The sequence below is a fragment of the Danio rerio genome, chromosome 11, assembly GCF_052040795.2.
Source record: "Danio rerio strain M-AB ecotype USA chromosome 11, GRCz13ab, whole genome shotgun sequence".
Taxonomy (NCBI): Eukaryota; Metazoa; Chordata; class Actinopteri; order Cypriniformes; family Danionidae; genus Danio; species Danio rerio.
Window position 1 is genome coordinate 24,022,821 of NC_141031.1, and position 24,354 is coordinate 24,047,174.

Consider the following 24,354-nt stretch of genomic DNA (forward strand, 5'->3'; position numbering starts at 1 on the left):
ATGCAGCCATACGTACCTTAGGCTACATAATCTATGGTCTCCAGAAACGTCCATGGGACTACGTTTTCAGAATCAGCCTGTGTTGGTAAATCCGCCTTCAGCTATTATGTCCCTCGCTGCTGGAATCAGCTTCCAGAAATGATCAGATGTGCTCCAACATTAGGCACATTCAAATCAAGACTGAAAACATGTCTGTTTAGCTGTGCCTTTACTGAATGAACACTGTGCTACGTTCGACAGATCACACTATTATGTCTTTTTCTTTTTCATTCCTTTAAAACCAGTTTTAACACATTTTAATCTGTTTTTTATGTTTTTAATCTTTTGTTTCTTATATTTGTTTATTTTATTCCTATTGTGTAAAGCCCTTTGAATTACTATTGTGTATGAAATGTGTTATTTAAATAAACTTGCCTTGCTTATATATCACTATCATGAGCAGATTTACCACAGATTTCTAGTTTCATGTTTTATACAGAATCGATGGAGATTTGTAAGTGTTTTATGTTCTATTCATGTTGGAATTTCAGTAGAATAATATTATGTTGACTCAAATGTAAATTCATAGTAGTCATGAATAAACATTTTCAAACCTAATCAGTTTCCTCAAACAGTCTGAGTTCCCTTAACTTGTTGGGATTTCCAGAGTTCCAGGTTTCTGAGAACTTCAGCTCCAGTAATGAAAATTTTATATTTGGCTTCTTTATCTTTTCCCAGAAAAAAGGAAGATTGGCAGCTTGCAAAAATACTTTGTGTTTGCAGCCAGACTATAATTTAACAACAGGTCCAAAGATGTTTGGGTTAAAAACCGGATAAATTGTTATGATGTTATAATAATTGGTTCTGTCAAAACTGAACAAAATTTGTTAATAAATCTGTCCCCTTATTGGTCATGTATGTACAATGGTACTAAAATGATTCATTACACAACTTATTAGTAATCAAACCATTGTTTAGACCAATTGTTTATATGCATTTCTGAGAATTGTTTAATACAGTGGTTCTCAAACTGTGGTACGTGTACCACTAGTGCGGGTTTCCTTCTAGTAGTATGCAGAGGAATCAAATATGTCATGTGTACACGCTACATATATTTCAAAAAAATTATCAAGATGATTTATATATGATGACATATAGCCTATGTTTCTGAGATCCAGGCAACATTTCCAGGTGTTGATGATTTGGCTACTATATGTTAATACTTTACATTTCAGTACAGGATTTTTATTATTTTTTAAAGAACAGTAACCTACTATTTTTAACTTTTAAAAGAACATTTTAATTTAAATGTTGAGGTTTTTTTTATATGAAAATAAGCACAGTACAGTGTTAATATTCAGACTATTTATAATGTTTAAAGTGACTGACAATAATAAATATTCTTAATAGTAGAAATTAATCTGCCACATTTTTGAACTGTGCAAAGCTGTAGCTGCTTTACTGGGCCAACTACACTGTATTTCAATACTGCTCTGTATGGTGGTACTTGGAGAGACAATTGTTTTCTTAGGTGGTACTTGATGAAAAAAGTTTGAGAACCACTGGTTTAATAGAGTATTAATTACCTCTTGCAAGAACACATTCAATTGGTAAAAACTGATGCTAGTCCTTAACTTTCTTAACTTAAGCGTAATAATGCTGCAAACAATGTTCAATTTCTTGCATAGTTTAGCTTCAATATTTATATCGGCAGCCACATGTATTAACTTTGTGTTGCTTATATATACGTTATTACTTTGAAAGCGCTAGCAGCAATTAAATTGCATTTACAAATTGCAACAAAAAAAAACACAGTTTTAGCTAAAAATTATCTTTGCTGTTCTACTAAAGAAACAAAGTACATCTTTAATTGAGTGTAAGTGATTAACATCAAATATTACATTTTGGGGTGAACTAAATCTTTACCTTAACATCACCTGGTTCTATTCAGCCATAATGAGTAATTTATTAACTTATAAAATATGACATGACAACTTTTTAGGTCACTTACACTCAATAAACAGCTGCTTCTCCTGTATGGTCTTTCTCTGCTTGTTTGCAGCAGGACGTGTTTATACACGTATGCATGCATAACCCATAATTTTCTTGTAACTGTATACATACTTAGCTGTTACACCTTGCAAACTTTGTGCTACACATGAATATTTCAAGTTTCAAAAAACACACTATAGCTCTGGGCAACGCTATTCTACAATCATAAAATGTGTGCACCTTGGAGTTGGCATGGTTGATTTATCTCAATATAATTATCTTTTTGGGTCTACAATAATTAAAACAGACATGCACTCAAAGTATGCCTTAGCATGAGTTAATAGATGTGCTGATGTTTATTAATAAAATAATTTATTTAAAATGCATTAAAGTTTCACCATGGGCACTTCAAATCAAAATACTGTAAAAATAATTATAGTTAATTATTTAAACTTTTAGAATGCTTTTTAACAACATTCAGATGCCTATTTGTTTCTCAAACATATACTCTAAAAAAGCTATTAGTTCCTTAACTTTAAGAAGTGAGTAAACCCATTGCCTTAAAGGGGCTGTTCACATATTGTGTCTTTTGCACACACAAATTCCTTATTTTTAATGGATGTTTTTTGATTTTCTTTATAAATAAAACTTGTATCAGAGCTGCAGTAATTTCAAGAGTTCACATTTAGCTGATGATTGATAATAAAGCTTGTTTGGCATGCTGTCCCAGGAGAGAGCCCTGAGCTCATAAGATCCTCGAGCCCGGGGCTCCTACCCGTTTGCATGGCGAGAGGGGAGTTTGAGCTCAGGTAGATCTCGAGAACTCCCCTGCTATTTAAAGCTAGTGTACAATTAGGAATTGCTATGAATATATAATTACTTACTGGGAGCACCTCTATAGTGGCTATTTGGATTAGTCAATGGTGGGGGGAAACCGGGGTCTCAGGGGAAACCCACACAAGCACAGGGAGAACATGTGAACTCCACACAGAAACATAGATTGGCCTGGTAAGGATTAGAACCAATGACGTTCTTGCTGTGGAGAAAGAATCTAAGAGGAGTAGGGGAGGAAGGGGGGATTCTTCAAAACTATGACTATGACTATGGCATGGACTTAGATTATTTATGGAGACTTAGGAATCATCTCATTGGTGAATCATAAATTAAATAATCCGAGATCAGCCGTGACCATTCAAAAGCATGTGATCCTCTCGAAATTAGTTTTATAAATAAACTTCACGTATTGTCAGTTTGTCATCCTCTGAAAAAACAGTTTTCGAGCAATGACAAAGTAGCACGAGCGCAAATCGTGTCAAAATGGCAAAGGAAGCAACATGCTTGCACTGTCCACGCGTATTTAGACGTGATATGTGAACGGCCCCAAAAGCGACAAGTTGACATTGCTTAAAAAATTGAGTTAACCTGTTGTAACAGAACTGTTAAGTTGATGTTAACTTAATTTCTCTTACCATGCACAATGTTAATCTACTTCATTATTTTATAGTAACCAGTTTACTCCAATTTTAAGTCCATTTAATCACTTTTTTTTTGTTGTTTTTTTACAGTGCAACTATTTTCATTTTAATCTTGCCTACGACATGCCCGAGATATTGACTGGAAATGTGATTGATTTTAGGACTGTTGATTGTTTACGCTTTCCAATAAGAGTCGATTTGTTAACATTATAGGTAAATAAAACTAACTGACAATGGAATCTACACCTAAAGAATTAATTAATCTTAGGTTGATGAAGATAAGTTCTTATTTAATACTTGTTAAATAACTCACTAAAATCAAGTCATAATAGTTTTGTATATTAAAAATGCAAAACAGAGCAAGAAGGTCACTGGTTTGAGCCTCGGCCAGGTCAGTTGGCATTTCTGTGTGGAGTTTGCATGTTTTCCTCGTGTTTGCATGGGTGTGTGAGAGAATGAAGGTGTGTGGGTGTTTCCCAGTGGTGGGTTGCAGCTGGAAGGGCATCCGCTGCATAAAACATATGCTGGATAAGTTGGTGGTTTATTCAGATGTGGCGACCCCTAATTAATAAAGGGACTAAGACATTTCTACAATCATAAAATGTGTGCATCTTGAAGTTTTAAAGGTATGGTTGATTTATCCCAATATAATTATCACTTCTTGGTGTAGATTAATTGAAACAGACGTGCAGCCAAAGTATGACCTGAATAGACAAGCTCGGCACAAACAAGCACAGGCACACAAGACTTCAAAGGAGCACAACCTCCTCCATTCCTTAAAATAAGCTCCTAAATTATTATGTAAGGAGGAATATTGTGCAAAACAGGCTGCACATGAAGTGAAGGAATGAGAGTTTCAGGTTTGTCTCTCATTATGGAGTCATGTGCGGGACATCTGGTTTGAGTAAAACAAAGCCAGAGCCCAGAAAGCCGACGGCGGGCTGAGATCCGCCTGTCCCCGACACACAGGAACCTCCACGGGTTGCTCATCAAGGGTCTGTGGGTAATCCAAAACACACAATGATGGGTTCAGCGTATGTGTCCACTCAACGGCTTGGTCTGCAGCATGTGAGCAGATAGCTGAGTGAAGCTAATGTGTATTTGTTTCCCTTTCCTGCCAAGCGCATGCTAAAAGAGCAAAGTTTGTAATTAGTCTGCCACAGGTTTGGGGTGGTGATGTCAAGGTAAGACAACTGTTCTGATTTCATCATTACAACAATCAAAAACAAAACCTGAGGTAGTTTGGTTACATATTATCATTTGTGATTAATTTAACACAGTGATTTAATTCAAATACATTAATATACCATTTAATTTACAGTGGCAGAAATATGTATTAAACGCGTCACCACTTTTCTCAGAAAACATATTGACTTGAAATGTTTTTATTGGTAACAACTTTAGAAATACAAATATACAAAGAAACTAAACTAATTCGTTTACAAATTGAGATATGCATAATGAAATGAAACCACACGGGGAAAAGTATTGAACACATGAAGAAAGAGAGGTGTAGAAAGGCAGCGAACGCCCAGACAGCAGCTGAAATCTATTATTCAGCAACCCTCTGCCCTTCGTCATTGTAAATTTTTACTAGCTGACTCCAACATCTACATTACAAGGATGATGAAGATGGAACCATGTGTGGACATTTCAGCAAGACAATGATCCAAAACACAGCCAAGGAAACTTTCGAATGCGTTCAGAGTAAGAAAATAAAGCTGCTCGTATGGCACAGCCAATGACCGGACTTGATTTGATCGACGAGACGTACAGAATCATGAAGATTTTTAAACTATGTTGAAGTCTGTAAAAAAAAAACAATCACACCCATTAAGCCTTTTCTAATTTAAAGTTTCAGGTAGGCCTACTTTGACTCTACTCCAGTGTTGCGAATGTGATGATTTACGGCAAAATAAATGTAAAACTAAATGCATTTCTCCACTGATTACTTATATTAACAGGAAAAAATAGTCTTGGGGGGGTTGTCATGAATGTGGCATGCGGTTTGAATGTGGTCTAAGAATGAATGGAGGATGATTGACAGGTGCAGAGGTGGGAAGCGCTGAAATGAACATGGATTTAAGTACTTGAGTATTCATCTGTGCTTCACATTAAACTATAGAATGGCTTCAGAACATTTGAGATATAGTAGACCTACATGACAACTTTCTAGTGCTTTCCCTAACCCTTTCCTTCCCGGTGCATCCCTAACACCTGAGCAGTGCATGACTTCATTCTCCATGAGAGGCGTCTTTAATACCATCACTAAATGCCTTTTATACTAATTATTAAATACATTTTAGTAGTTTAGTAATTTCTCATTGTGCAATTTCAGTGTTTGTTGTTTTGTTTTATTTTTATGTTTGTATTGTTAAGGTTTTTACCAACATATGCTTCAATTTAATATATTCCAATTCCAATACAATATTTTAACATATTTTTAATCACTTTTATGTTGCAGAAACATAATTTTATGTAGTTGTTAATCATTCTTATATATTTAAGACAAAAATACAATTTAAAAACATTATAAACTCATAAAATATAGTTTTTATTTTAATTTTTTAAGCAAATATTATACTTTTTTGTCATTTGCCTAAACACAAGGAACAGAATAATCTTTAAAACAGTCTGATTGACCCTCAGTCTTAAAGTCCATGTTTAGTTTAAAGCTATTTAGAATCAAGGAAAGATGCACACGTAAGTATGTTTTAGGATGTATTTCCCGGCATACCATAACAAAGCTGCAGTTCAATCTTACAGTTCAAAGGTGGGCAGATGAAGGAAAAGAACAAACCTCTTTGAGCCTACGCTCACATGGAGTGTACAAAAAATAATCTAAATGAAAACTGCTTTGATACACTGGAACACCTAAAATGGCTCCAAGTCATTTGTGCAAGCATTTTAGAATACAGATGAGGCATAAGCTTGGCTCGTCTCTTTCCTCAAACACCAGAACAGTGCAAACCTGAGCGTGTTTTTGGAGGGGGGAACAAAGAGAGACCACATATTAAGAGAAAAAACAAAGAGCAGTGATGAATTGCTTCATTAAAAAAGCATTAGTAGAAGTGTGACCTAGTCAGGCTAGCCGTGTTCCTGCTGCATGGCTCATGGCAACAGCGCAATGTTGAAAATCCTACTGATACCTAATACCTGATGACTGTATTCTATGGTGTGATTTGAGAGAAAAAAGGGAACTTCTCTGTTAGCCATTTTATCATAAAACATTATATGGGTTGATTGTGATAAACATGTTTATCTTCTAAATTAGATACAAGATAAAAGACGTCAAATACATACAATGTTTATGATACTTACATTTATAAATTAAATATTCATTCATTCATTTTCATTTTGGCTTAGTCTCTTTATTAATCCGCCAACTTATCCAGCACATGTTTTACGCAGCGAATGCCCTTCCAGCTGCAACCCATATCTTGGAAACATCCATATACATTCATTCACACTCATACACTAGGAACAATTTAGCCCACCCAATTCACCTGTACTGCATGTCTTTGGACTGTGGGGAAAACCAGGCAAACTCCAAACAGAAATACCAACTGACCCAGCCGAGGCTAGAACCAGCGACCTTCTTGCTGTGAGGTGACAGCATAACCTACTGTGCCACAGCGTCACCCAATAAATTTCATATTTATATGTAAATAACTAGTCGTGTATCCCTGTACACAACATTTGGGTAAGCATATACAACTATATAGACTTCCTTTTAATGGGAAGACTCATCGCTTGAGGTTAGTATTGAATTGAAATCAGTTCAATAGATATATTGTCGCGCCACATACTGGGAATAAGTGCACACCAGATAGTTTATTGAAGACAATGGAAAAGGAGAGCAGAGCTGTAATTGTTATTGCAAGTCTTTGGCTTTTCTTGTATGAAGTCTTTGGATGAATGAGTAACAAGGGGTTCCAAGCGGGCGTTGTTGGTGATGAGTGCCTGACATAAAAATAAAAAAAACCCCAGACCAATACAAAATAGAACAACCTAGATTGTAGAATAAGAGTAGTGCACGTTGAGATTTTTGAGTTTTGATGTGATGGAGAAATAGATGCCTATAAAAGTTTTGGTATGCAAGAAAACCCTCTCTGTGGTATTGAGATGAAGGGATAGTTTAATTATCCTGAAGACAGACACACCTAAATATCACTCTTACTCCCATAAATTTGCCACTGATTAAGGTGCATGTCTTGTTTTTGGCAGCCAATACCTTTTTTCCAGTCTACAGCACAAAGCAACCGTCAACAACCAGACATTTAGACTGTCTAAATGCAAAATTAAGCAAGAAAGACATTACACACACGCAGTTCCGAAAATCTCTGCAATTCCATCTTACAGTAGAAAAACCAAAATCTAAATTCTGTCATAAAGAGATCAATAAATAAATCCAATTAAATCTTATTGATTTAGTTTAAGTCTTCCAAGTTCTAAACATACACAATTGCTTTATATGATGAACATTTAATTTAGACTTTTATTCATGTTTTACATAAACAGATAATTCAGCCAAACCTGCTTGACACCTGATTGAGAACAAACCTCATTGGTTCTTGAGGAAGCTGAAATGTGACTTGCAAGAAAGCACATCAATAGCTATATATGCGCATGACTTAGTAGGATAAACTTTTTATGCGATAAGAAAGATGCGCATAAACTACGATCGAAACACTTTTACCAAACAAATTCCAATATGTGCATTAAAAAAGATCTGATGATCAAAATGTGTGTGAATGGACAAACCAGCAGACTGACCACATTGTAAAACATCTGAAATGTTGTTTTAGTCATTTTTAAAATGCCTTAACCATTTCAGTATTAGTGTTATTATATTATTAATTGCCTCCAGAATCAAGAGCGTCCATGTCTCACACCTTTAATTACCACTACATATTCACTGCGTGTTGGCATTGTCTTTTGAGACGAAAGTAATTGATTAAATATTAAATTCCATTTTTATTTTTTGATATTTGGTGCCGGTTAATGAGGAGGTGATGATTTTGTTCTCTTGGACTCATTGGATGGAAATGCAGCTTAATTGGCATGTCTTTTATGCAATATTCCTGTTCTGCACATAAATTTTGCATCTTTGGATCAAAACACATTCTCACACATCAAGCAAGCATTCATGAGCTTCCATGATTGAATCTGTAAACATACAATGATCAGTGTTTATATGTAAATAAAGCCAGGCTTTCCAACCAATTTTTAATGAGGATTCTGATAATAGTGGTTTTTATTGATTTCAAATAGGTCACATCACTCACGTCTGGCATTTACAGTTTTATTTTAATAATATTTAGATCCTCTGAAGCACAACATTAAGAATATATTCCAGTGTTTCATGACTACATAGGGCTGTAGCGATTATTAAATAACCATTTACATATTTACATACATGTTTATACATATTACTATTTAGCATGGGTCCCAAAACAGACAATTAATCCATCTATCCTTCCATCTATCCATCCATACATCATGTGTCTGCTAAGTAATAGAATACACAAGACATGTCACTTGTATAATTTTGAATGGGGAAAAGTGTAACGGTCAATATGACGAATGAATTATTAGAACAGGAGTCAATCATTGAGCAATTACTCAAACGCCCCACAAACTTGTAAACAAAGAGTTGCTGTAATTTCTAGAGGTAATTCACCATCAAGACCAAGTTGTGAATTACTTCTAAAGACCAGCGTGTGTAGACAAACCATTATCCAGAGAATGATAAAGTGTAACACGTTTTTTGTTTTTTTTAAATGTTTAGAAACAAAACTTATGACATGGTTGTTGTTTAATTTTATTGGTGGTTCCAAATATGTAATGTAATCATATGGTTGGCAAACAGTTTTGGAGAATTTAGGGGTGTCAAAATTAATTGTTTCTTCGGTGCACCACGATGCAGACGCGGACAATATAGTAATATAGTAATAGATCCTAACCGGTTATAATGTACTGACGTCATTTATCTGCGCTATGTCGCCGTAGCTTACTATGGCGAGGGAGGTGAGCGCAAGTATTTACAACGATTAAAATACTTCAACAATTTCATGCGTGTGTGTTTGCTGCACAGTTTTTTACTGACACTTACAGCAGAAGCCCCTATTTCACTGCGATTGAGAGAATGAAAGTAAACTCCATTTCTCTTTCTCTCTCACTGTGGCCCATTTGACCTGCTGGTGTGACTTTTCCTCTGCTCTCGGCTGTTACAGCGATACTTCTGAATACAGACACGAGCGCGTGTCTGCAGAGTTTTCTCCACCGCGTCTATCATGGATCAGCTCTCAGTGTCACTCATCTGTGCCCTTTCTGTTGAGCGTGTTACCAATCAAAGGGGTGTAAGAAAGAACTTGGTAGACAAGACGGGATATTTGTACTTGTTTATTTGCTATACATGCTCGTGTTGTTTAAAGGTGCAGTTTATGTATCTGACTGTATTAAAGGTCAAAGTTGTATTACAAATAGTACACAAATATAAATATGTTTCTACATTTTAATGAAAGAATTGCTGTAAAGAAAACTGTGCATGGAAAGCATCGTCAATGCACAGTGATGCACCGAGATATCGAATTGAACATGATAATCAACATCATGATAATGGTAACAGAACCGTGAGACCAGGGTAGGTTCACATCTCTAGGAGAATTTGATGTTTCCCCATTCAGACAGAATGCCCGAGCATACTGCATGAGAGGTGTTTCAAAGATGGCCGCCGAGTGTAATGACTTGCCCTAATGGGTCTTTGGTAATGGCAACATGGCACTTTAAGAAATGTGCACGAATCAACTTTCAAATCGAGTTTACATTAATACTGACCAAAACGGCATCTTTCAGAAAAAAATCTGAATTATTATTAAAACAGTCATGAACTAACCAATAAACCAAGGGTGAATCAAACCAGTAACCAGCTGGATGTCAACTAAGGAAGTGAGCCAGAAAGCCACGTAGCGGTCAGTAATTGTAATCAAGAACCGGTCTAACAGAGACAGGAAACAAAGCAGGCCTTAACACAAAGCAAAAATCTGTTTCCTCTCCTGACCCAAGGGACGTGCTCAGACATCCAATACCTCAGTTTCAATTGTGTTTCATTTAGGCCTGGTTTATTTAGAGCAACTGCTGCCTTTTATTCTTTATTTATTGACTTTAAAATTGAGGATATGAATATGCGTTTGTTGATGCACCAGCCTTTTTATAGCCCATCGCTTAATCTGTGCATTTCCTAACCTGAAAACAACTGCTCAGTCTTTCTTTAGTTTCAATCTTATTTAAAGTAATACCCTGCCAAGACGTGTGGATATACAAGCTAGATTATAATTATTATCCAGCCAATATAGCTTGTGGTCTCTCGTGAAACTGTTTTTAAGCATGCCATATGGAAACAAATACAAAGCAGAAAACAACACGCCGAAGTGTGTGGTCAACCGTGTGTTAAAACGTCATGTGTTTGCAATTATTACAAATCTGGTTAAGCAGGGGGGAGGGAGAGGAAAACACCAAAAAACCAATGTGTCATATTTCATCCTGACTGACAAACATCATTTCAGGGGTTGTGAGAAAAGTAGGAGTGAGCAGGCCAAGAAGAAAAAGAACAATAGAAGAACAGAGAGCGCTTTGGTCCTGCAGGTCCACACAATGATCTTATTGTTAATCCAGAACCACAGCAGATCTGGAAAGAAAGGAGAAGGAGAAAGAAAAGACACCAGTCCTCTCCAAAGACTGTGATCCTGACTCATGTTGCACATTCCTACAGGTCTCAGGTCTGTTGCTGTGTGAGACCCGGACTCCATTCTCACAACGCAAGGGTTTAAGGGAGAGGAGGAACCGAAACATTGAGATGGATGAGACCAAGTACAAAAATACTTCCTCATTTTAACAACTTCTTTTCTAAGATACAAACCACGTTGTCAAAGAGATGATTCTAAAAATGCTTGATGAGCTGGCATTCTTGTTTTTGCATAGCTGATGGAGGAATGCGTCCGTTGGCGGTATGCAAATATCAGCACAAATGCCACTAGAATCATTCAAACCCAGTCACTATTCAAGCTGATTCTTCTTAAAGAGACAGTTTACTGATATTTAAACGATGATATTACTTACTTGTATTACTTCTGTAGAACACAAAAGGAGATGTTTGAAGAATGTTCGTGCTGTTCTCTTTTGTAATAAATAATTGTGATGCTTGATATCTCGCTATTGGTTGATAAATGCTTATTTTTAAGGTTTTAAAATTTTATTTTAAGGTTAATGTTATCAGACTGGAAGAAAACAAATTAGGGGTCATTAAAACACTTAAAATGAGCGTAAACAAGATGTCAAGAATGTGATTTTTTTTTTTCTTTAAAGTGAAATAAAGAGCACTTTGTAAATGACTTCATGAAAAGAAAGATCTTGAAACTACCTTGGCTTGCAGTTTTCAATGTTTTCTGCAGGTAGGGTTTTAAAAGAAAACTGGTTATCTGGTATTTGTTTGCCTTTTGTTTTAGTTCTAAGGCGCAACATTTTTATTTATTTATCTGCCTACATAGCATAGTTAGCATAACAGTCTAAATTTCTATACATACAAACACACCACAGCATTTTTTGTACAAAAAACACACTGCAGTTTATTTAAAAGTCATTATATAGTAAAGAGCAGTTTGAACAATCGGCTGCAAATATCTCCTTTTGTGTTTCACCCAGGAGAAAAAAAGTCATATGGTTTTGAAAAAACTGGTAAATGACATCATTCATATTTTTTCTTTTTTTAATAACCTTCCTTTAAAGGTGAAGTGTGCAATATTTGAGCCACAACAAGGGTAGCAAACAGAATTGCAAAAATAATGACTTTTCAAAAACCTCCTGTCTTCCTTTGTTCACACACATACAAGTAGTTTTGCAACAAATTTATGTCAATGGTTGAACAGTATTGCTACCGCTTCATCCTGTAGACTGTAATTTCAATTGCAGCCATTAGTGGTGCAAAAATGAAAACTTGAATGTACTTTATTTTATTCAAGGACAAATAAAATAAGAATAACTAGTCCAAGATATATTTATTTTTCTTTGTATGTTAGAACACACATACAGGTGAATTTGCTTATAGGTTTGTTTGTTTTTTGCTGTCTTCAGTAGTTTGTTTTTCCTTGTCCCTTCTTCTCCATTTTGAAACAACAGCCCAATTCAGTCTTAAAAACAGATAAACAAAAATCTGATGAAAAAAATAATGTCAAGCAAACTGTATACCCTAGCACATACAAAACAAAAAATCTATATACTAAATATTAATACCTGTACACTTTGGGCTATAAATAGGTTCCTATTAATATAATGGTGCACACTGTTTTGTTGTAGAACAAATTTTGATGTCAGCATATATTGAGCCTACTTCAACCCCCAAGACTCTTCCGTGTGTAAATCAGGCATCTTCAAAAAGACAAACTAATGAAAAACAGCCACATCTGTGAGAAGCAATCCATAATTAGCACTTCTCAAAAGGTAAGCCTCTTCCTGTCTGGCCTCCTCCAATCAGGACAGTCGTAACATGAGGGAGTACATTCAAAGTGTGCACTCTGACCTCTTTCATTTGATCCTCTCTTTAAATGTAAAACACAGAGTGAGTAAACGCTATGGGTCTTAAACTTAACATCACAGTCTGTTTTGATGTTGCCGACTGGCACATGCTTTCTCCTGCCATGCAGAACGCAAAAAAAAACTCTAAAACCAAGACTGCCCATTTCAGTTTGACGAAAAAGTGGAAGGAAGACAGAAAGTAAATGGTTTTCCTTTTTCCAGACTCTCTTAAACCCTCCCCCATACCTTTCCTTGGCTGAACGCCGGGAAAGTGCTTGATGACTTTACCGTGCCTGCTTGAAGGTCTGCTGGACTTCAGGACATTTAGCAAGCATGGACTGACAGAGAAATCACATCATTTAGTCCAGTGTTACCCATCAGGGAGATGAGCCATGAAAATGAGTATGTGTGCACCATGGAATGCATGTTTAATATATTTAAAAGAATTGAATAAATCACTGGTCTCTATTTGTGGAAGTGGAAGCAGGTTGACTATGGCAGGTAAACGGAGTGAGAACCTTCCCTTGATCTTCATATATATATTTCTTTTCCAGCCTGACAGACTTTTTATATTCGCATTGGGATTCACCTGCTGTTCATTTCTTGAGAAGCAGGGCGGAAGATTAATTAGAGGGAACAGAAAGTCGATACAGCCATTTTCATTTCCACAGTAAATTATGCTGATGCCGTACAAACACCATAATGGAGGTTTGAGGGGTGTGATTTCGGTCTCATTCCTTCCTATTCTGTGTCAGGTAACAGTTTGTGCGTCCAACCGTGTGCATCCAGCAGGATCGGACAGCTGTTCTCAATTATGGCCTTTCTGTTGCATCCACAAACATTTAGCTTTGCTTGTCCTTTGGTGGACTGAAGGAACCAAAATGATCCCCTGCATCTTAAGGAAAAAGAGGCTTTCGGTACTTAGTAGATGTTGGAAACACAACCCGATAAAACATATCTGAAATAATAGTACAACAAAAGCTTATTAAATGCAAAAGAACAATAAATTATATATATACAAAATAAAAAATAGCAAAAATTGTATAATGAATTAATAATAATACTAATAATACTAGTACTATATTATTAATATTAATATTAATAGTAATATTAATAATAATAATAATAATAATAATAATAATAATAATAATAATAATAATAATAATAATAATAATAATTATTATCATCTTCTAAAAGGAATAAACAATTATTTTTGCAGGAATCTATTTTAACAGCCTACACTGTAAAAAAGTTCCACACAATCAATTAGATTAACTGATTAATTCAAATTAAGTTAACTTATCAGTTTTAGCAAATGTAAGTAGATTGAAAATAAAACAAATAAATTATCCTAAAAAAAATAAGAATTGTGTTGTTTCAGGTTATTTTAACTATAACTAAGTTTTTTTGACTTTATTTCTTTCACAATTTCTCCTAGTTAGACCAAATTTTTATTTTGACATCCTATCAGGCTATCAATGTCCAGTAGGTGACAATCTTCAAACATAACTCACAATATTAACTTTAAAAACCTGAGAAAATCTGCAGAGATGACTTCCTAAATCAACAAGTAAATTCTCTTATATACTTTTCTCTCTTACAGATATGACTTGGCCTAAATAAATGTATTCGTCTAAACATTTATAAATTAAACTCTTATCAGAACAAGTCTAAAACTAAAAGTCAAACCTTCACCCTAATCCAGGTCCATTCCCTTAGGGCTGGTCCTCTGACAGGAAGTCCCGAATTCGGGGGTGAGTTTCCAATTCAGAGTCGCACAATAGCAACAATACGAGTGTGTTGTGCACTGTCTCCCCCTCCTTCCTCTCATCTTCTTGCTTAAACAAACATCCTTCCTGGGGAAGATTATTTCTGAGCAGGTCAGCATTTCCACGAAAAGTACATCTACATACTGTATTCTAGCACCGCTCCGGTCACACCATCCATTCCACGGACTCATTAAGTGCTAAAGTGGAGCACCTTGGCTGGAGCAGGAGCCGCGGATCAATGCTGGCCTGTTCTAATTGAGGCACGCTCGTTATAGGAAGGGTATTAAAAAGGACAAGGAGAGATTAGTGGAAACGTAACGATTTGTTGCAGCTGCAGCGTGGGTAAACAAAGGCTGATGCAGAGACGTAAAACTAAATGACTTTCACATTATCAAACTCGACGATTAACTGAACATATTTTTGATCGGGCTGGAAGAGGTGCTGCCGCATTCTGATAAAATAACCAAACCATAAGTTTGTTAGTGATCACTAGAAAGCACTAATATTTTGTCAGTTTAATTCCTATTAATTTACTCATTTTCCCTCGGCTTGGTCCCTTTATTCATCAGGGGTTGCAACAGCAGAATGAACTGCCAACTTCTGCACAGTGGATTCCCTTCCAGCTGCAACCCAATTATTGGGAAACACCCATACACTCTGGCGTTCATGCACATACATTACGGGCAATTTAGCTTATTCAATTCACCTGTACCGCATGTCTTTGGACTGTGGGGGAAACCGGAGCACTCAGAGGAAACCCACATGAAAACGGGGAGAGCATGCAAACTCCACACAACAAATGCCAACTGACACAGCCAAGATTCCAACCAGCGAACTTCTAGCTGTGAGGCAACAGTGCTAACCACTTAGCCATTGTGTTGCCCTTAACTCCTATTTGTTATTGATGCACATTCCTTGTTTATATGCATAAGTAGTTAAAATTGTATCAATACAGTAATACTGTATTCAATGAAATATGACAGTGTGGTGTAAGACTAAACGATGAAAAAAATTATCCTGAATTATGATATAATGAGGACTATTAACAGGAAACTTGGACCAGTAAAGTTATTTACAAGCATTTGCAACATCTACCCAGCAGGCACATGACGTCAAATTGACGTTGTTTTGTTTGGAAATGAAAATCAGAATGCGTCAGAACCGAGTGTCATTAATGTCCAACGTTGGACAGATGTCGCATTTTGGTTACTTTCCAACAATGTCTAATAAAGTTACAGCTTGATGTTACCAATATAACATCTATATCAGATGTTGGATTTTGGTTGCCATACCTGACAAATAAATGTCAGTATTTGACATAAATATGACGTTGGATTAAAGCCGTACTCACACTATGTACAGTTGCCTCGAACCGGGCCAAAGCATGCTTGTCCCCCCTCCCGTCTCCCTCGACGACCCGCACTCACACTACAATCGGGCTTGGGCACGCTTACGTCATCGATGCTGCGCTGTTCAGTAAGCGCTCTCGCTCAGCACAGAGGAGATTTCTCTAGTTATATCGTTTCAGTTGTTTGATATGCAGTGACATGCAGTCAAATATTTCGGCAAGCAGTCCTTAGGGATGCGGTGACACGCAGCCAGATATTTCGCCGACCAGATCCTTCACTTTTGGCGCTCATAAACAATCATAAAGCCCTCGTGCTGCAGGAATGAGGAGGTCTGCTGAAGACGCGCAGCTGTCGTGCAGTAAGGGGTTTGCGTCTTTAATAACCTACGGCAGTTTGCGTTCATTGTACAGTAAGAATGATTAATAAATCCATATGAAACAGTCCCTTAGGGCCTACTCACACTATGCCATCCGTACCGTGCCCAGGCCCGTTTCCCGGATCGTTTGAGAAGTGTGAGTGCGCTGAATCGGGCTCAAGCACGGTTCACTTGGCCGGCCCTGGCCCGGTTGGAAGAGGTGTGCCTGAGCGCGGTACACTTGGGCTTTGGCGCGGTACGCTTGTGTGTGAGCGCGAAACGCGCCAAAGCCCGAAACCGAAAGCGAGACGTGACTTTTAAGGGACTGTTTCATATGGATTTATTAATCATTCTTACTGTTCAGTGATCGCAAACTGCCTTAGTTTATTAAAGACGCAAACTCCTCACAGCACGCCAGCTGCGCGCCTTCAGCAGACCTCCTCATTCCTGCAGCACGAGAGCTTTGATTGTTTATGAGCGCCAAAAGTGGCGGATCTGTTCGGTAAAATATCTGACTGCGAGTCCCCGCATCCCTAAGGACTGTTTGGCGAAATATTTGACTGCATGTCACTGCATAACAAACGACTGAAAGGATATAACTAGAGAAATCTCCACTGTGCTGCTGAGTGAGAGAGCGTATGGCAAGCCGTTTTAACATTTAAACCTTGTTCTGACTATCCATAAATATATTTAGAGATATAATTATATATTTTGACAAGTCATTATTATAATTCGACTTGTCAGAATGACAATTAGAGATATCTGCAATTACAATTGTACTAGTACGAAATCAGATTGGAGATATCTGCAAATATATTATGACTAGTCATATTCCTCCATTGACTTCCATTGAAAAATATTTGCAGTTATCTCTGAGTTTTGACTCGTCAAAAATCCAATTCAAGATATCTACAACTGTAATTCGACTATTAGTAAATTAATTAGAGATATCTTCAAATATATTTGTAAATATCTCTAAATATGATGAATTAAAGACATCTCCAAATGTATTATGACTAGTAAAAACTCAGAGATATCTCTAATTACAATTGTGACTAGTCAAAACTCATTTAGAGATATCTGCAAATATTTTTCAATGGAAGTCAATGGAGGAATATGACTAGTCAGTCATAATATATTTGCAGATATCTCCAATCTGATTTCGTACTAGTACAATTGTAATTGCAGATATCTCTAATTGTTATTCTGACTAGTCGAATTATAATTATGACTAATCAAAATATAATTAGAGATATCTCGAAATATATTTATGGAGTCAGAACAAAGATTTAAATGCTAAAAAGGCTTGCCATAGAGAGCGCTTTTGAACAGCGCAGCAGCGATGACGTAAGCGTGCCGAGGCCCGATATGGTGTGAGCGCGGGCCGTCGGGGGAGACGGGAGGGGGGACAAGCGTGCTTTGGCCCGGTTCGAGGCAACTGTACCTAGTGTGAGTACGGCCTTAAATTCACGTCTCGCTTTCAGTTTCGGGCTTTGGCGCGTTTTGCACTCACACTTCAAGCGTACCGCGCCAAAGCCCAAGTGAACCGCGCTAAGGCCCAACTCTTCCAACTGATTGGAATCGTGAGTCCGATTCAGCACACTCACACTTCTCAAACGATCCGGGAAACGGGCCTGGGCACGGTTCGGATAGCATAGTGTGAGTATGCCATAAGATGGTGGCTCGATGTTGGATTTTGGTCACTTGCTAACACAAATCAACCAAATATCACATCATATCAAGTTGTTATTTTACATCAACATAACCTAAATCGTCCTAAATCTAACCTCATATTAACATCTTATGACATTGTGCATCTGCTGGGTACAAACAAAACAAAACAAAACAAAAAATGTTTGGCTTTGAAATTCCATTTCATTGAATAATGTTTTTTTTAACGTTCCACACCATGAAATGGTGTATTTAACAAATATTTATGAGCAATAAAACAGAATCTTGACACAGTAATGTTTGTAAATTGATTTTTAAAATGACTTATTGATCCTGATACACTAAATGACCTATAATAAACTGGATATTTGGCACAACAGTCCGCTGATTATTTCAGTTCTTAAGAAACACAAGTAAAAAGTATCATCAGTTTTGTGTATTTTATTTTATTTTCACAAATGCTATTTGAAACATGAAGACACTTTACTTGCATTTAATAATTTTCTGTGCATATAAATTAACCTCTGTAAACTTCATTTGTTGCAGACACCAAAATGGGATGTCTCATGTTTGACCCGCATGCATATTTCGTTAATGTGCCAATCTCAAACCATCAGATATCAGCCAATTTATCAGCCCAGTGAGTCTATATATCGATCACTAATGTTAACACAAACCCTTCATGATGTCTGTCATTAGGTCAACCACTGCATCTTTCATTCTCCTCACCCAATCAATATCTCAATCTGTCTGTTCAAAGCATCAAACAACTGCTAATGAAACCAAGTGAAAGATTTCTCTTTTCCATTCCATCTCTTTTTGCCAAATGACAGCTGTTTGGGCTATGAAGACTCCACAAACTCGCTTGTCGGCAGAAACATATGCTGTCACAGAACGAGAAATGAGAAGTCAAAGGGTGAAATCGAGAATACATGGATGACATCTAGAATATAGCACGAACCTGATCAAAAGCAACGGCCTGTGTTTGGGCCCTACGTGCAGTGAAACTGGATGAGCGAAGTCATTACTGATTTTCAAACAGGGAAATATGAGGAACACTGCCGAAATATTGAGAGGGAAAATGTTAGTAGGTTTTCACACCCTCCCCCAAAACCCCAGCATCAGCACTTCAAACAGAATTCAACAGTCAGTGACCTACATTCATAGGCGTCAAATCACTGCTATAATCAATTAATCTAAAAACCATAAATAAATTGCTTACTCCTTGCATTTGCACTATATTGCATCTCTCACACAAACAAGAAGCTGCAACTGAAAAAAATCAAGAAACTAATGTCACCTAATTGAAAAAATGCTATTACATATTAATAACTATAATAATGTATAATGTGTGTTAGGGCTGCACAATTGTCTCATTCACAATAGTCACATCGCAGGTTCTTCAATGTCAAGTATGGACTATTGTTCACCAGGGGCTTGTAGATTATTGGCAAAGTTTAACCATTTAAAGTTCATTAATTGCATTTTTTTCCCTGTTAAACACATCATGTGAGTTTGAGATGCTTTCACACCTAGACTTTTGTTTCGGAACCTTGTGCGTTTCCCCAGTTAGCGTGGTGGTTAGTTTGGCATATGTGAAACCAGCAACTGCGCTCAGATCTGCGCCAAAACAATCAGCCCGAGATCACCTGAATGAGGTGGCCTCGGCTCAATTGAAACAAACTCTGGAGCGAGTCGATTGTAGTGAGAAAGCAATACGATCCAATGAACAAACAAACCAGCCACAGTGTATTATAGATATGTAATACTGTATTGTGGCAATATAAAGAGAGAATTATAAATAGGGTGGGATGTCATCATCCCTACCGGTATGTGCGTTTCGTGTCAAATATGAAACTGAAAGCATGCTGAAATATTGATTAGAGCTGTTTATCTGAAAATTGACTGAACTTCAGTCTTAGTTTATCTATTAGTTCTCTCTATAATGTAAAGCCTATAATGCATAATTTTTAGCAAACTGCTAGAGAAAGCCTTACCTCTGATTTATATGTAGTGATGGTGTCTGTGGGTGTCATCATTCAAAATTAAAGCGCAGCTTTTCGCTTATAATGTCTCATTGCTCATAAATTAAAATAAGGACGCAGTTCTGAAAAATAAACTGTAAAACTCTGATCAAGATGAGGAGAGTTTACTTGCACGTGACTTGTTTTAGCTATTTTGGTCCATTTAGAAATTTTGCTGTGTAAAGACAAACCGCAGCAAGAACAAAAGGCAACATTGTAACAATTTTAATCCCTGTTTCAGAACAAAGCAATCGATCTACAGGTGTAAAAGCCCCCTTAAAGCATTCAGGCACAAGAAACAATAGCATTAACAAACAAACATGTTTACAGTGAAGTAGGCATGGGACGGTATAATAATCTGACGGTATGATAACCTTGGATAAAATATCATGGTATCACCGTATTGTGATTGCTTCTCCAAAATAAGTTCTTATTAAATGTCTGGGTAAAAAACTAATTTTCCCCTAGATTAAACACAATATATTTTATTTAAAGAACATTTTAAATATTTATCGACAAGTAGCTTTTGATATAGAGATTCATTTTCTTCTGGAGACACTGTTGCCCTAAAAAATGTAATAAAATAGTTGTGAAAAACATGTTTAAAAAATACCTTAGGAACCGTATAACAGAAAACTTTGCCGGTTTTAAAACCTTGATTTTTCCAATTTGCGATAAACCTTGAAACCGGTATCATCCATCGACCATGCCTACAGTGAAGACTACCAAGTGTGATTTTACGTTATATTTTTAAATATTTGTGTCCAACTGCTATTAAGACTTACCAGACAGATATAATATAAAGCATTTTTTCTTCTAATTTGTATTTTTTTACACCACTAAAAATCTACTTTAAAGTTCATTTTAATAATTTATTGAGCGCTACTGTATGTCCCATCCTCTCTTCGTGTTTCAGTTGAGATTATGTCAAACATCAAACAAAAAATGTGCATTAAAGTTCATTTTAATCATTTATGCCGATGTACTCCCCTATACAATCACCCTTATCAATCTGAAATAATAAATTATTTAAAAAAAAGTTATTCAATCTATTCAGTGAATTATATTTCATATCAAATGTTTATCACTGAAAACTAAAAATTGCAATGCCGATTTTATTTCCAATATCGTGCAGCCCTAATTTGTGTAATTAAAAATACATCAGGCACAAATAATCCCTATTTGTTTTACAATTTTCTTTTCTTTATACTGTTTTTGCAATGTACATTATTCGAAAAAGTAAAATAAAACATAAAAAATGAATACATCAGGCACAAAACATAATGAGAGGGCAACGAATCTTCCAGGACGTTTTTTTTAATGCAGATGACAATTAGAGCAGTCAATCATGCTGTTTCCCACAGCTCTTATATGCATAGTCACTTTTCAGTTGCTTGACAGACTCACTCCCCATGTCTGAGGGATTATAGCTACATTATCCAATCCTTCCAACCAGCTGTGGTGAAAAATGCAGCTGTACATTTCCTGCCAGTCCTCAGAAAAAAATCAAGCCCATTTTTCAGTGTCTTTCAGCTGATTCGACTACGAGAGTCTCTGAGCCGTCAATGGGTCTATGAGTTTATTTCAATTATGATTCCTTCTTAAAAAATGGAGATGCAATAGTATTGAGATTTGTAGATTAGAGTCAGATGTTTCTAGATTTTGTTTGCGGGAGATGTTTTACTGGATTAAACAGCTTAAGATAGCAGTACCAACTTCAGGGCATTGGGAATACGAACATGATTTCGATGGAAAACTGTATGTTTCGCATCGAGCTGATGTTAATTAATGATAATCCACTTAGAAGTGTATGCAGCTTTGATGTCTCTCTCTGTGACTTCTCCAATTTCAGACTTTTCTCCTCATGTCTGGTTGCCTCTGCAGAAATGGATCACCAAGCAATTACCACTTCCTTCTGCCACTAATTCATGACAGATTATTTATCCAAATCAGTGATGCTTTCCAAATCTAGGCCATTTTTCAAGCGTTATTCCAGGGAGAAGAAACCATGCTTATTATTGTTTCTTTCCAGTTCCTGTCAACTCAAGATTATTGAGCGAAATGATCTACAAGCATTCTTAAGGCATGGCAAAGTAATAAGGATCCACATGAGGGGGAGGCTGGGGGTTAAAACTGGCAAGAGAAAGTGATGTGACACAGGATCCAGAGAGAAATCGGAGGAAAAACAATAGTGCAAAATTAATATCAGGTTTATAGATTCATATTTATTTTATAAACTGAAACAAAAGTCTCTCTTTGCATGAGAGATGATGATGCAAGTTAAAGCATTATTCATTCTCTTTAAAATGCCATCATCTGCTAAACACAGATAAAAAATTATGTAAATGTAGTAACAAAGATTTTTAAAAATGCCAGTTCCTAAAAAGAGAGTGTGACAACTTGGGTGCCCATTCACTTGCCAATTAATTTCCATTACTTTTTGCCATTTGTCATTGGTCCTCTATTTAAAAATCCATTAGTTGAGCATTTGTATTCAGTATTTTGTAGGACTTATCAATGACTGAGTGTACTGTTAGCTCAAATTGATTTAGTCAGATCAATTTACTCATTTGCTCAACCTCAAGCAGCTCCCAAACTTTCTTTCCCAAAAATTTCATTTTTAAGAATATATTTAATATATTTAAAATGTTGGAATGTGGAAGCTATTGACAGCAATAGCAAGACAAAATATTCCTGAAAGACCCCAGTGACAGACAAGTATTTGCATTGATCCAGTGGGCAGTTCAAACACCCGCCGGTGACCTACTCACACTTGCAGCTTCTCTTTGATGAACGTTCAGCATTCTCCAGCCTCTAGTGCCTAAACTACAGCTCTGCATGAGACATTTGGCCAGAGGAGAAATGATTGTGCCCAACTAAGCCTGGTTTCTCTCTAGGCTTTTTTTTCTTCTTCACTTTCGCCAATCGGTGAAGTTTGTTTCTCGCCACTGACTTGCTTGGTTTAGGACTTGTGGAGCTGTGCATCGATGGATTTGCTCTGCAGTGTTTGGACTTTCAGCAGTGAAATTTAAACCACACTGAACTGAACTAAACTGAACTTTATTTTTGAAAACTGGACTGACACATTTTTAATTTACTAGAACTTCTACGTTAAGTTGCTTTGACACAATCTACATTGTAAAAGCGCTATCGAAATAAAGATAAATAATGAATATATGAAAGTGAAGCTACTGCTTTTCCAACATTCTTCATCTTCTTTTGCATTGAAAATAAAAAGAAACTTAAACAGGTTTACAACAACTGGAGGGTGAGTAGAATTTCAGTGAGTACAGACCTCTTCCTCTAAAAAGGTTCATTTTTATTACTGTTGACCTGAAAAACATCATTTTAAATTGATGACTATACATACAAATGAAAAATCCAAATGTGTATCCATATCGCCACTGATGAAACTAACAACAACCTTTTAAACAAAGATGATTTGTTTGTCTCATGGTTTAAGATAGTGCCCAGTCTGGTTATCTGGGAATTAGCCCAAACCACTCTAAACCAGCCTTATAACCAGGCTGGAAGACCAGCTTAAGTTAGTCTAAGCTGATTTTAGCCACATTTCAATCCATGCAAAGCTTACATTTTGACACCCTAAACCATGCTCATGCTCTCTTTAGCAATATTTATGTCACAATGGCCTTCTTGAACAGAACTCAAAGATGAGAAACTCACTGACTCTTATTAAAGGAGATTTTCCCCACACTCAGCAGCAACAGGCAGAGCTGCTCAAATGCACTATTCATAGTGCCAGTGGCCGGCAAACACACAAAAGAACAGGCACACACAACAGCGCGTATAACGTGATAGGGAGCTCCACTAATGAAGTGAATCGTTCAATTCGTCTTTCAATTAAAAGCAGCTTTATTTTACCTCACCAGACAAGTGTTTATGGGAACGAAAATCCTGAGACAAAAACACGCGTTACGTAGGCTACACGCATTATGTGTAAGTGAAGAAATGTGCAGTAGTTACAATTACTTTGTAAAAAAAAAACACAGTGTGCTACTACTTAAAAACAAGTGAACGGCTTCCAAACTAACACTCACATTAACTGTTACCACAGTGTAGTATGAATAACATATGAGGTTACACAGTCATAACCGAACTGTCATCAAGCATCACACCTTTACTTCACTCGCCGTCAGTGCTGCCAAA

At 36.6% G+C, this 24,354-nt stretch overlaps 1 protein-coding gene across 7 annotated transcripts in view; it reads right to left on the reverse strand.

Moving 5' to 3' along the window:
* The window catches only part of srgap2 (SLIT-ROBO Rho GTPase activating protein 2), a 170,828-nt gene that overhangs the window by 143,577 nt on the left and 2,897 nt on the right, over positions 1 to 24,354 (reverse strand).